The sequence below is a fragment of the Macaca fascicularis genome, chromosome 13 (genome assembly GCF_037993035.2).
Source record: "Macaca fascicularis isolate 582-1 chromosome 13, T2T-MFA8v1.1".
Lineage (NCBI taxonomy): Eukaryota > Metazoa > Chordata > Mammalia > Primates > Cercopithecidae > Macaca > Macaca fascicularis.
This window is the reverse complement of record NC_088387.1, coordinates 3257712-3272143: the sequence shown is the minus strand read 5'-3', so window position 1 is coordinate 3272143 and position 14432 is coordinate 3257712. Positions and strand designations below refer to the sequence as shown.

Sequence of the window (14432 nt, the reverse complement as noted above, 5' to 3'; positions counted from 1 at the left end):
CCTCTGTTCTAAGTGTAAATGTTATTTCTCCTCAGATTTAGAGAACATCCTCCAGCACTGAGTTTGCTTCATACATGCCTCATTTAAAATTCTGAATTGGGTTAATTGTGGAGTTTGAGTTTTTGAGGGTTTTTTTTCCCCCAGTGAGAATTTTGAAGACAGACAGTAATGTAGGGTTTTAACTCTTTTCATCTATTTAGTACGACATACTGAATATATAAAAATTCCTTAGAAGTTATCATTCTTGAGCATCTAATCAATGGAACCTGCATATTTCTGTTGAAAGCTGGGTTGCTAGTGCATCAGCCAGTCTGACCCCTGAATGTGGAATGTGGAAAAACCAGGCAGAAGGAAAACATATTTGAAATCTCAGAATTGTCTTGGTTATAGAATGCCTCTTTACTGTTTAAAACAGTTCCAATTTGTTCCTTTGAACAAGGTAGTCTCCATGGGAATACGTATAGCTGGGGGCATTTAGCCATCAGAATCAGTACAACTTCATGATATACTATAATTTGATTTTGTATACCCTAGGGCCTTGCTACTTTTATTGTATTTTCCATCTTCATGAATATTATTTTTCTAGCTGTTAGTACTACACAAGTTGATTGAGCCTACCTTTATTGAGAAAGTCCTGGGTCAGTTTTTTTCCCAACCAAATTGATTTACTGATTGCATTCTCTTAGAGAACGTCAATACTGAATTCCATGGTGAATATGCTCTAACACAAGAACTCCATCCATCTAGCCTTGCTCCCAAAGCCAAGGCGTCTGTGAATTGTTTTAACTGGCAAAAATCATGTTGGCTATTATTAACCCCAAACCATCATTTCTCCTTAGCAGGTGATTTCAGATGAACCATTTTGAGGCAGCAGATTTCACTGCAAGATCAAAAGTATTTGGTTTGGTTTTGTTCAAGCAGATGCTGGTATTCTCTGTGGATTTGAGGACTTGGTTTAATTCTCTCTGATGCCTGGTGAGTTAGAAGGGTGCCATTTTTAGGACACTGGGAGAATTCACTAGGTTGTGGCCCTGCAGTTGCCACTTTCAGCGTGGAGTTGGTGACCCTTCTGTCATAACCAGCTGAGACCTTCGCCGAAATTTGGCGATGTTGGGAAGTCCAGAGTGGCAGCAGAGATGATAAAAGCCTGCAAGGAATTACCAGCCCTAGTTTTCCTAAGAAGAAAGACGGGGGAGCAATTCCTGAGCCAGCTGCTGCTCTGTATTTCATATGTAGTTTAGAATCCTCTGCACAGTCCTTTGAGGGTAAGTATTTATGTCCACTTTGCAGGTGAGGAAACTGAGGCACATTGAGGCTAAGATCCTATAGCAGGTATGAACCTGGAAAGTGACTCTAAGGCCCATGCTTTTAAACACTACCCTCGAGTAACATCCCCATTTTTATGTTTTATTTATTTTATTTTATTGACAGAGTCTCGCTCTGTCCCCAGGCTGGAGTGTGGTGGAGCAATCTCAGCTCACTGCAGCCTTTAGCTCTTGGGCTCAAGCGGTCCTCCCGCCTCAGCCTTCCAAGTAGCTGAGACAACAGATGTGATGTGCACCACACCTGGCTAATCTTCTGTTTTTTTTTTTTTTTAGAGACGGGGTCTCACTATGTTACCTAGGCTGGTCTTGAACTCCTGGGCTCAAGCGATCCTCCTGCCTCAGCCTCCCAGAGTGTGGGATTACAGGTATGAGCCACTCCACCCAGCCAATATCCCCATTTTTAAAAAGCATTGGTGCAGCAAATCACTTGAGGTTAAGAGTTCGAGACCAGCACGGTCAACATGGTGAAACCCCATCTCTACTAAAAATAAAAAAAAATTAGCTGGGCGTGGTGGCACGCGCCTGTAATCCCAGCTACTCAGGAGGCTGAGGCAGGAGAATTGCTTGAACTCGGGAGGTGGAGGTTGCAGTGAGCCAAGGTCGCACCACTGCACTCCAGCCTGGGTGACAGAGCGAGACTCCATCTGAGAAAAAAAAATTTTTAAATAAAAAGCACTGGTGCAGTGGCGAATCTGTGGCCTCAAAGACAACCCAGACATGAGAGCACTGAACTTGACCTTGGGGGCTTCTATGTCCTAGGGACACCTCTTCTTTTAATTCCTTAGACAGAGTGGAAAAGGGGAGGGCAGGCGTTTGTAATTTTTAATCGTGAGCATCTGCCTTAACTGTGGTATTTTCATTCATTCCTTCACCTCATTCAGGTGACGCTTTAGTGCCTGCATTCTGTGAGGGCCTAGGGACAACTGATGAACAAACAAGTAACAGGCTAACCTTGTGCCACACCTGTCTTATGTGGGTATGGTGGGGGGACAATAAATAAATATAAAACATACCAAAAAACCGGAAGTAAAAATAGCAGTAAGTTCAATGGCGAGCCTAAAACAGAAGGTCTTGGTCATGCCGGCAGGACTACGTGAGACTGGGTAGTTAGTGAAAGGTTTACTGGAGGTGATCTAATTATAAAAATGGTCATGGTGGCCTGGTCTAAGGTAATGCTGGAGGTGGAGAGAAGCAGATGGATTCAAACCACAATTTAAAGGTAGTGTCAGGCCAGGTGCGGTGGCTCATGCCTGTAATCCCAACACTTTGGGAGGCTGAGGAGGGTGGATCACCTGAGGTCAGGAGTTTGAGACCAGCCTGGCCAACATGGTAAAACCCTGTCTCTACTAAAAATACAAAAAAAAAAAAAGAAAAAAAGAAAAAATTAGCCTGTTGTGGTGGTGCATGTCTATAATCCCAGCTACTAGGAAGGCTGAGGCAGGAGAAACACTTAAACCTGGGAGGTAGAGGTTACAGTGAACTGAGATCGCCCCACTGCACTCCAGCCTGGGCAACAGAATGAGACTCTCTCTCAAAAATAAAGTTAGCATCAAATCCAGCATGCAGTTGGGTTTGACATGGTTGGTGTGAGAAGGAAAGGGTGGAGGTAGAGATGACACCTAGATTTTTGGTTGGAGCTTCTGGGTGAGTCGTGGTAACACGGAAATGGATGTGGAGGGTGAGATTCACAGAAAGGAGTTCAATTTGGACATCTTAAATCTGAGATTCCCGTTAGACATCTCAGTGGAAATATCAAGTTGTACAATTGCAGGTCATCAGCATTTGGATAGGATGGGAAGTCAGGGGTCTAGACAAGGGAGAGCAGGGTGGCAGGATTGATCCTAGGACACTCCTGCACTAGGGATCTAGAGTTGTCAAAAGGGTCTGTGAAGGAAAAGGGAAAGCAAAAGTGAGGCAAGAAAAAGTGTTGGAAAGAAGAGGGAAGAATCAGCTGTGTAAGATGAACCCGCTGAGAGGGGGCTCCGCTGAGAGTGGAATCTGCTGAGAGTGAGATCCGCTGAGAGTGGGACCTGCTGAGTGGGACTCACTGAGATTTGGACCCGCTGAGAGTGGGATCTGCTGAGAGTGGAATCTGCTGAGAGCGAGATCAGCTGAAAGTGGGACCGGCTGAGTGGGACTCACTGAGATTTGGACCTGCTGAGAGTGGGACCCACTGAGAGTGGAATCTGCTGAGAGTGGAATCTGCTGAGAGTGAGATCAGCTGAGAGTGGGACCTGCTGAGTGGGACTCACTGAGATTTGGACCTGCTGAGATTTGGAACCGCTGAGAGTGGGATCTGCTGAGAGTGGGATCTGCTGAGAGTGGGATCTGCTGAGAGGGATCTGCTGAGAGTGGGATCTGCTGAGAGTGGGATCCGCTGAGAGTGGGATCTGCTGAGAGTGGGATCTGCTGAGAGTGGAATCTGCTGAGAGTGGGATCTGCTGAGTGGGACTCACTGAGATTTGGACCCGCTAAGAGTGGGGTCCACTGAGAGTGGGATCTGCTGAGAGTGGGACCCGCTGAGAGTGGGACCCGCTGAGAGTGGGATACGCTGAGAGTGGGATCCGCTGAGAGTGGGATCCGCTGTGAGTGGGACCTGCTGAGAGTGGGATCTCCTGAGAGTAGGATCTGCTGCGAGTGGGACCCGCTGAGAGTGGGATCTGCTGTGAGTGGGACCCACTGAAAGTGGGATCTGCTGCGAGTGGGATCTGCTGAGAATGGGATCTGCTGAGAGTGGAATCTACTAAGAGTGGGACCTGCTGAGTGGGACTCACTGAGATTTGGACCCACTAAGAGTGGGACCCACTGAGAGTGGGATCTGCTGAGAGTGGGACCCGCTGAGAATCGGCTCTGCTGAGAGTGGGACCCGCTGAGAGTGGGATCTGCTGAGAGTGGGACCCGCTGAGAGTGGGACCCGCTGAGAGTGGGATCTGCTGAGAGTGGGATCTGAGAGATCCAACCAGATGAGAACAAGAGCAGCCATTGGCTTGGGAACCCAAAAGTCACAGATGACTTGACAAGGGCCCTTCCCATGGACAAGTGGGGGTGGAGGTATAGGTATAGTAGGTCAAAGCTGGCCAGCCTGTAGCTACATCAGCTATAACCAACTTCCAAGAAATTTTACTCATACATGAATACAGGAGCAGAAGAAATGGCAGTAGCTGGGGGCAAGAGAAGGTTTTCCTATTCATTTGCTACAAGAGCAGGTTTACGTGTGAATAGGAATAGACTTGTAGGAGAGAAGGGAAAATTGCTGAATCAGGTCTTTCTGAAGCACGCCTCGCCGTCCAGAGATTCAGACAAGGAAGAAGCACCCACACTTGCAGGCTGCTTTTGTGGTTCCCGGCAATAGGAGCCCCACGTTTTGATCCAGCTGATAAGGGGGAGCCACTGTAACGATGACATGGTCATGTGCTTGCCCTGGCTACATGGGGACACTGGCCCATTTTCCTTACCGTGGCTTGAGTGTTAGTGCTGAGCTTTGGTATTCAGGCAGAAGGGTGTGTGATGTTATTTGGGTGTACAGCGCTCTGACAGCCCATATATATGATAGATACCCAGGAGTCTCCTTTCCCCTGAAGAGCAAGGTAAAATCAACTTGGATGCCAGCAGATTCTATGCTTGGGAAATGCAAAACTTTGCCCCTGGTTCCTGGGTCTTCTATTTCTACCGTCTCCTTTGCACTTGGGACTCGTGCGTTCTTGGAAGTTTTGCTCTCTTTTCCCAGAACTTGGCCCCTTCAGCAGTCTGCAGAAGAACTCCATGCATATCTGCATTCTGTGTCTTGGTCAGACCCATTAAATAATTGGGACTGGGGTCACAAGGAGGGGACGCCTCCTGAGGGACATGGCCCTCCCTAGCTTCCTAGTCCCACAGCTCCACCTCCCTAGCAGGACAAATTTCCCTTGGTTGTCTCAGGCACATCAGGCCTGCCTTGAGCTCTCCCTCGTACACCACGCCAAGCAGCTTAACAGAGAATGTCTTCAGAACAAAAGGAGTCATCCCACTGAGGAGAATGTCATGAGTAAAATGTTCTCCACCTCATTCAAGGCTATGCTTTGATAAGTGCTTAAAACCACTAGCCACAGGATCTGTGGTTCATGTGATTCCATCCATCCTGGGTTGCCACACTTCTCAAAAGAAAAAAAAAATCCATCTTATAGGACTGACAATGCAAACAGCCCTGAAGAGAGTCCTCCTCCATACCCCATCCAGGTTTGGATAAGCTTCTCCCTGAGACCGTCACCGTTTCTGACTCGGGTGAGGCTGCCCACCTGAGGACAACCCAGGCGTCCTTGTGCACACGTCAGAGGGGATGCTCGTCTATTTCATAGGCAGAGAGTCATTGAGAAGAAGAAAAAACAGGGAGAAAATAGAGGTACCCCTGACATTTTGAGAAAAATGCAACCAGGGAGGTGGGCTCTAGATTCGCATCACTGTTAAATGGAAAACTGGGGAAGAAAAAAAATTCAAAGACAGCAATTATTATATTAGATTCTAGGGGAAAAAGACAGGAAAATAATTCCTATAGAGGAGGTTTGAAATGGAAATAGTTTAGGCATTTCAAAGTATGTCCCCACATGCTGTGGCAGTCCTCTGTTCAACGTGTGGAGTTAATTCCCCTTCCCTTGAGTGCGGGAGAGTGATGGGAAGATGTGTGCTGTCTGAAGCTAGGCCATGAAAGACACCGCTGAGTTTGTGTGCATGTTCTTGGACCATTCGCTCTGAAAGAAGTCAGTCCCTGGATCTCGAGGACACTCAGGCAGCCTGTGGAGATCCCCACACAGCTCCTTCCCATGGCCAGCAAGCTGGCGCTGGTGGCTGAGGCCTCCCGCCAGCCAAGTGGATGAACTGCCTTGGAATGGGCCCCACCAGCCCCTGTCAAGCCTTCAGAAGCCTGCAGCCCAGTTGACACACTGACAGCAGCCTCATGAGAAATCCCAGGTCAGACTGCCCGGCGAGGCTGCTCCCAAATCTTGACCCACTGAAACTGCATGTATTATTAAGTCAGCATGACTGGGGATAATTTGTTACACAACAGCAGGTTTTTCATATTATTTTTCTGTATTTTGAAGTGAAAAATCCCTACTTGTTTTAAAGTTAACATTTTAGCTGGGGTTAAGAATATAAGCGTAAGCACAGTGTGAGAAAATGTTATTTAACACCTCCCGAATGGCAGGCTGTCTCAGCCTGTGAGCAGAGATAGCTGGAGGCATACCTCGAACACCTGTGGTCCCCTCGCATGGTATGGAGTGGTTCTGGAAGCGGATGCCCAGTTGGGAACCGCATCGCCAGCCTCAGCCCCCTCCCACCCAACACACACATCTGCCTAGGCCTGCAATCAAGTCCTGGCTTGTGGAATGTAGGCGGAAGTGATACGCACCCCCCTACACAAATCCTTAACTTCCAGAGAGGGTTCGTGTGAGGACAACCAGGATGGCAGGCGAGAAAGTCTCCTGTGGGTGAGACTTCACAGAAGCGAGAGGCTTAGCTCAGAGAAACCGGGGAGGGAGGAGAGGTTTTGACAGCAGCTGTTGGAAGGAAGGAGGAAGAGAAAGTGGACTCATTCTGTATAACGCCACAGGGAACAAACCAGGACCATAAATGAATGTTCGAGAGAAAGAAAAGTATTAACTATGAGAGCTGTTCAGCGCAGGACAGGATATCCGGTCAGGAGTGAGCTCTCTGGCACCTGAGGGGGCAGGCTGCAGGAGGACCTCACCCCTCCAGGATGCTGTATGGATCCTCGCCCTCAGAGGAAGTCTGAACTGAGCGGCGTCCCCAGCCTGGAGCCACTCTGCATCTAGAATGACAACAGGTACCATCTAAGGCAGGGGCATTTTACATAGTGCTCTTCTTACTATTCATTACCAAGAAGTAATCATTCAGAAAGTCCCCCAAGTAGGCTTTTATGTAGAATGTCATTGTCCAGAATGCTTTGACAGCTTTTTATTACCAGAAGGCAGCTCTTCTGGGCCCTGTTACACATCGGCTCCCCCAGCCCCACCCCTGAGCCCTTCAGTTGGTTCTGTTGAACTCCTGTGCGGAGGGAAATATTTATCCCTTGATCAATGGAAATAATCTCTGGTGAACAGGTGTTTTGGGGTCAAATAGCAGAAACAATGCAGGCTGAACACATGTGTTGGGTGACAGCACAGGTGTGGTTGACATTTGCTTTCTATGCACTGTCTAGCTTCCTTCCATGCTTCTCTATTGGGAAATTATCCTTATTCGCATGGAAAGAAAAGAGAGATGTGTGTGATTTCCAGAAGGTGCATAGAAACAGCAGCGGCCAGGCTTGTGGTTAGGGTGTGCCCCAGGAGCCCAGCCTCTCCAGAGAGCACCCTGAAGGTGTGCAGGCAGGCCAGAGGCCTCCAGACCTGCAGGTCTTATAGCCTGAGTGGCCCTCCCTGCCAAATGTCCAGTGTGACAGCTGCTATTCCACTTGCAGAAAAACTGAAATTCAACATTGAGCTCACGATCCAGAAAGAACAAGTTGCGCCTGAAAGATTTCCCATGGGAATAAGAATTCTGCCATCAGACTTAGGATAATGCAAAATTTCTGCAGAGACAAAGGAAACTGGAAGCAAATCACTAAGGAGTCCTTTAGACAAAATAAACCCAATCTTTCAGGAGCAGAAGCCTTTATATTTAGATTCTCCATCTCTCCCAAGGAGCGGGCGGAGGGATTGTTTTCATCACCACTTACCCCTGCCGCCCCACTTACCATCTCATCTATAAGGATCAGGTGCTTCCGCCAGTGCGGGCTGCCCAGGCTCCCACGAGGCAGAGCAGGAGGCAGTGGCTGGACGCCCGCCATAACGCTGGGTGTAGGGCCACCCACCGGAGCCTCTGCCTCAAATTACCCTTTCCACTCAGAGCACTGTCCACCAGTGGTGCTGAAATGAGGAGTTTACAAAGGATATAGGGCTGGGCACTAAACTCTCAGTGGCCAAGATCAGAGCCGGCTTTCCTGGCACTGGCTAGAGACAGATGTGTCTTGGATCAATGGGGATCCTGAATGTGACTGCAGGGGACCTGGATCCCAGCAGTTGCTGCCCTTACAGGCAACAGTTCCGTGTATCCACTGGACACCTCTGCTCTGGCCATCGCAGGGTTTCAGAGCTTTCTTCTCTCTATGATCTCTTCCCATGGGATGCCGGGCTTCAGAGTTAAACTATAGGCTCAATTGGGTCCCTCAAAATTCATATGTGGAAGTTTTAAGCCTAATGCCTCAGAATTGGCTGTATTTGGAGATAGGGTCTTTAAAGAGGTAATCAAAGTAGAATGAAGTCACTAGTGTGGGCCCTAATCCAGTATGACTGGTGTACCAAGAAGAAAAGGAGATTAGGACACAGACACACACTGAAGGAAGACCAGATGAAGACAGAGATGGCCATCTACAAGCCAAGGAAAGGCCTCAGAAAAAACCAACCCTGCTGACACCTTGATTTTTGACTTTCAGCCTCTAGAATTATGAAAAAAATAATTTATCTTGTTTAAGCTGCCCAGTCTGGGATACTGTGTTATGGCAGTCCTGATAAACTAACGTACAAGTCTAGTGTGGTCTACATTTAGGATTGGGGTTGCCTCTCTAGGTCTGGGCTAGGAGAGATGACTTCTTGGGCCCCACCAACTCTAAGCCTTTGTGGTCAGCCACAAATAAGGCCAGCTTATTTTTGATACTTAAGGCAGGTGGATCACGAGGTCAGGAGTTCCAGTTCAGCCTGGCCAACATGGCGAAACCTTGTCTCTACCAAAAATACAACAATTAGCCGGCATGGTGGTGCATGCCTATAATCCCAGCTACTCCAGAGGCTGAGGCATGAGAATCTCTTGAACCTGGGAGGTGGAGATTGCAGTAAGCTGAGATCGTGCCACTGTACTCTAGCCTGGGTGACAGGGCGAGACTGTCTCCAAAAACAAAAAGGAAAGAAAGAGAAAGAATCATCTTCCATTTTTAGTTCTCTTCGCTCTCCCTAGTTTCCGATACCTTCAGTCCCTGTGCCCCTCCCTCCTTCTCAGGACATTGCTTTGAGTCAGTCTGCAGAAGGCTACAGTCTTCATTTGCGAGGCACTCACCAGCCCCGGCAATGCCATCTTTTACTTTACACCCAGTCAATCGCCAGTATGGTGGTGCACCTGGTACACAGTAGGTGTCTAGCTAATGTCTGTTGAAAGGATTAATAAACAAGGTAATTAGCTACATGAATGTTTCCATGCAGTATTTCTTAGTGGGAGTGGAAGAGCAGCAGAGATGGAAAGAAGGAGACAGGTAAAAGAAAAGAGGAACTTTGTTTCAAACTATCCAAACCTGCTCTTCTCGGCTACAGATCAGACCACAACTACCTGTTACATGGAATATTGCCTTTACATGGGCATTCTGTGGCCCAAAATATGGCAAATGTTCTTGGCTAATTAATGTTCCATGTACACTTGAGAAATGCTGTTGTTGGGCGAAAAGTCCTATAAATGTTAATCAGATCCAATTGGTTGGTCGTGTTGTTTGGGTCATTTGTATCCTTACTGATTTTTCTGCCTACTTGTTCCATCATTTACTGAAAGAGGAGTGTTGAACTCTCAGACTGCAGTTGTGGATTTCTCTATTTCTCCTTCCAAATCTGTTAGTTTTTGTCTTGTGTATTTTGAAGCCTCTGTGGTTAGGTGCGAATACGTAGAGAACTGTTATGTCTTCTTGGAGAATTGACCCTTTATTACTATATAATGCCTCTATTCCTGATTATCTTCCTTGTTCTTAAGTTTACTTTAAAATTAATACAGCTACTCCAACTTTCTTTTGGCTGGTGTTTGCATAGTGTACATTTCTCCAGCTATTTCCTTTTTTAATTTTTTACTTGTAAAGACGAGATTTTGCCATGTTGGCCAGGCTGGTCTCAAACTCCTGGCCTCAAGTGATCTGCCTGCCTTGGCCTCCCAAAGTGCTGGGATTACAGGCATGAGCCACCGTGCCCAGCCTCCATCCATTTACTTTTAATCTATGTATGTCTTATCTTTAAAGTGGGTTTATTGTAGACAGTATGAAGTTGAGGCATGCTTTTTTATTCAGTCATAGTCTTTTAATTGGCATGTTTAGATCATTCATATTTTAAATGGTTATTGATATGGTTAGATTTAAATTTACCATGTTACTAGTTGTTTTCTATTTGTTCTGTTTGTTGTTTGTTCCTTTTTTCTCTTTTACAACCTTCTCTGTGTTTATTTTTCTATTATTTTATTTTATTTTGAGAGTATCTCACTCTGCCATTTAATCTGGAGTGCAGTAGCTCAATCACAGCTCGCTGCAGCCTCAACCTCTGAGGCACAAGCAATCCTCCCACCTCAGCCTCTCAAACTACAGGTATGTGCCATCATGCTAATTTTATTTTCATAGGTAGAGTCTTCCTATGTTGCCCAGACCAGAAGTATATTTTATGATTCAATTTTATCACTTCTATTAATATATCAATATTGAATATCCCCTCTATTAAAGTATTTCTATCACTCCATTTTATCTCATTTATACTTTAAAAACAGTTTTAGTGGTTGCTCTAGCATTTAAAATATACATTTTAAAATAATCTGAGTATGCCTTCAAATAACATTATGCAATTCCACAGTTATTGTAAGGGTTTTATAAAAATATATTTCCAATTCTTCCTTCCCGTTTCTTGTGCCTTGTTTGCCATACATTTCACTTTTCCGTATGTTATAAACACATATTCTATTGTTACTGTGTTTGCTTTTAACAGTTATCTTTTAGAGGAAATATAAATAAAGAAAAAATGTTTTACTTTGCTTTTATTTATTTCATTTCTGATGCTCTTTTGACTTTTATCATATTCCTTCTCCCTAAAGATCTACCTTTATTTTTATTTATTTATTTATTTTTTTGAGATAGAATCTTGCTCTGTCACCCAGGCTGGAGTGCGGTCATGCGATCTCTGCTCACTGCAAGCCCTCCTGGGTTCACGCCATTCTCCTGCCTCAGCCTCCCAAGTAGCTGGGACTACAGGCACCTGCCACCAGGCCCGGCTAATTTTTTTTGTATTTTTAGTACAGACAGAGTTTCACTATGTTAGCCAGGATGGTCTCAATCTCCTGACATTGTGATCTGCCCGTCTTGGCCTCCCAAAGTGCTGGGATTACAGGCGTGAGCCACTGCACCTGGCCTAAAGATCTACCTTTAATATTTATGGTAGAGTAGGTTTACTGGCAATGAATTTCCTCAATCTCTGTCTGCCTGAGAAGGTTTTCACTTCTCATATCTTTTTAAGGATATTCTAAGTAGGTATAGAAGTTTGGATTGCCAGCCTTTTTTTTTTTTTTTTTTTCATTTAGTACTTTAAAGATGTTAATCCATTGTCTTCTGGTTTGCATGGTTTCTGACAGAAGTCTGTTGTAATTCTTATCCTTGTTCCTCAATAGATAGCATGTTTAGTTTCTCTGATCGCCTTCAAGAGTTTCTCTTTGTCTTTGAGTTGCAGCAATTTACACATGATATGTCTAGGTATGTTTGTTTCTTTGTTTTTGGTATTTATCCTGCTGGTGTGCTCTGGTATTCTTAGATCTTTGATTCTGTGTCTCTAGCTAAGTTTTTAACTATAAAGTTCAGTGTCTGTACAGACTGTCAAAAATTGCCAGTGCTGACTGTATTTCAAGTCATCATGGTGGAGTATTAGGAAAAGTTTTCAGTTAGCAATAATCACACCTCAGATAAACCTCATTGGCTATGATACTGCCACTGCATAAAGCTCTGTCACTAATTTTCAAAAGTTTCCAGCCACTATTTTTCTCAGATATGTTTTCTGCCCAATTTTCTCTTTCTTCTTCTTCTGGAATTCCAATTATGCTTATATTAGACTGTCTGATATTTCTGATATTGTTCTACAGTACTTGGATTATCTGTACTGTCTTGAGATTTTTTTTGCTTTATTCCCCTTTGCATTTTATTTTGGGTAATATGTTTAAGTTTACTTATTCTTTACTCAGCTCTATCAATTATACTGATGGGCCCGTCAAAAGCACATCTCATCTCCATTACTGTGTTTTGTTTCTAGTATTTCCATTTGATTCTTTATAATGGTTTCCATTTCTCTGCTGAAATTGCCTATCTGGTCTTGCATGCTGTCTACCTTTTCCTTTAGGTCCTTTAACATATTAATCATAATTAATGTCTGATAGCTCCAACATCTGTGTCATATGTGGTCTGGTCCCAGTGGTTGCTTCATCTCTTTAGACTGTGTTTTTCATGGTTTTTTGTATGCCACATTTTTGTTGTTGCTATTGAGAGCTGGAAATATTAGATAAAACAATATGGTGAATATTCCAGTTCCAGGATCAAATGCATGTGACTAGAGACAATTTAGGAATGAAAAGAAGTTATGTGGAGGTTTCTATAACCTAGAGTTCAAGTCTACAGTGGTTTGGAAATGGGCTTTGAAAAGTGGGCAGTTTAGACTTTCCCCCACTTTAATTTTTTTTTTTAAATCAGCATAAAGCATACATATGGGTTTGTTTGTTTGTTTAATCCTAGTCTATAGCAAAGGTCAGCAAATTTTTTCTTAAAAGGCCAAATGACAAATATTTAAGCTATGTGGTCTCTGTCACAACTACTCAACTCTGCCATTATCAATGCAAAGTCATTCATACACTCATACATCCACATACTTATACAAATGACTGTGACTATGTTCCAATAAAACTTTATTTACAAAAGAGGCAGCCAGCCTGTGCGTCATAGTTAACTGATTCCTGAGCTATAGAATAATATTAAATGAGCAAAGCCTTGCTCTCCATGAAGCAGTCCCGCTCTCCAGGATAATCACATTTAACTATTTTCTGTATTCTTTGGGTGGATGCACATATTATCTACGTAATACAGGCTTATAACTCTATTTCTTGATATATTAATCTATTGACACCCCCTCACCCAACCATGAAACATGAGAAAATTTCCTCCCAGCACTTTGGGAGCCTGAAGCAGGCAGATCACTTGAGGTCAGGAGTTTGAGATCAGCCTGGCCAACATGGTGAAATGCCATCTCCAGTAAAAATACAAACATTAGCCGGGCATGGTGGCAGGTGCCTGTAATTCCCAGAGACTCAGGAGGCTGAGGCAGGAGAATTGCTTGAACCTGGGAGGTGGGGGTTGCAGTGAGCCAAGATCATGCCACAATACTCCAGCCTCAGCAACAGAGCAAGACTCCATCTCAAAAAAAAAAAACTAAAAATTAAAAAACTTTTTTTTTAATAAAATTTCCTGTCTTTTTTTTTTTTTTTTTTGAGACGGAGTCTCGCTCTGTCACCCAGGCCGGAGTGCAGTGGCCGGATCTCAGCTCACTGCAAGCTCCGCCTCCCGGGTTCACGCCATTCTCCTGCCTCAGCCTCCCAAGTAGCTGGGACTACAGGCGCCTGCCACCTCGCCCGGCTAAGTTTTTGTATTTTTAGTAGAGACGGGGTTTGACTGTGTTACCCAGGATGGTCTCGATCTCCTGACCTCGTGATCCGCCCGTCTCGGCCTCCCAAAGTGCTGGGATTACAGGCTTGAGCCACCGCGCCCGGCCAAAATTTCCTGTCTTACATTACCTCTTTTTTCTGTGGTAAGCAGGTAAGCCTACCCCCAGAGGCCAAAGGAACTGAGAGGAAGAAGAAAGAGGTTAACAAATCCAGTTTCTCAGAAAGAAACATTTAGGCTGGGCATGGTGGCTCATGCCTGTAATTCCAGCACTTTGTGGGGACCGAGGCAGATACATGCCTTGAACCCAGGAGTTTGAGACCAGCCTGGGCAACATAGTGAGACTCTATCTCCACCAAAAATACAAAAATTAGCTGGGCATGGTAGTGTATGCCTATAGTCCCAGCTACTTAGGAGACTGATGTGGATCACTTGAGCCTGGAAGGTGGAGGCTGCAGTGAGCCATGATCATGCCACTGCACTCCAGCCTGAACAACAGTCATGCCCTGTCTCAAAAAAAAAAAAAAAAAAGTCACTCTGTTGCCCAGGCTGGAGTGCAATGGCACGATCTCACCTCACTGCGGCCTCTGCCTCCTGGGTTCAAATGATTCTCCTGCCTCAGCCTCCCAAGTAGCTGGGATTACAGGTGTACG

The 14432-nt window shown here is 45.1% G+C and overlaps 1 non-coding gene across 1 annotated transcript; it reads right to left on the bottom strand.

The window, feature by feature from the left end:
• Positions 1–11939: 11939 nt before the first annotated feature.
• LOC123568554 (U4 spliceosomal RNA) lies at positions 11940–12078 on the bottom strand. The gene has a single exon (XR_006691917.1). It is a non-coding gene; the product is annotated as a U4 spliceosomal RNA (small nuclear RNA).
• Positions 12079–14432: the final 2354 nt, after the last annotated feature.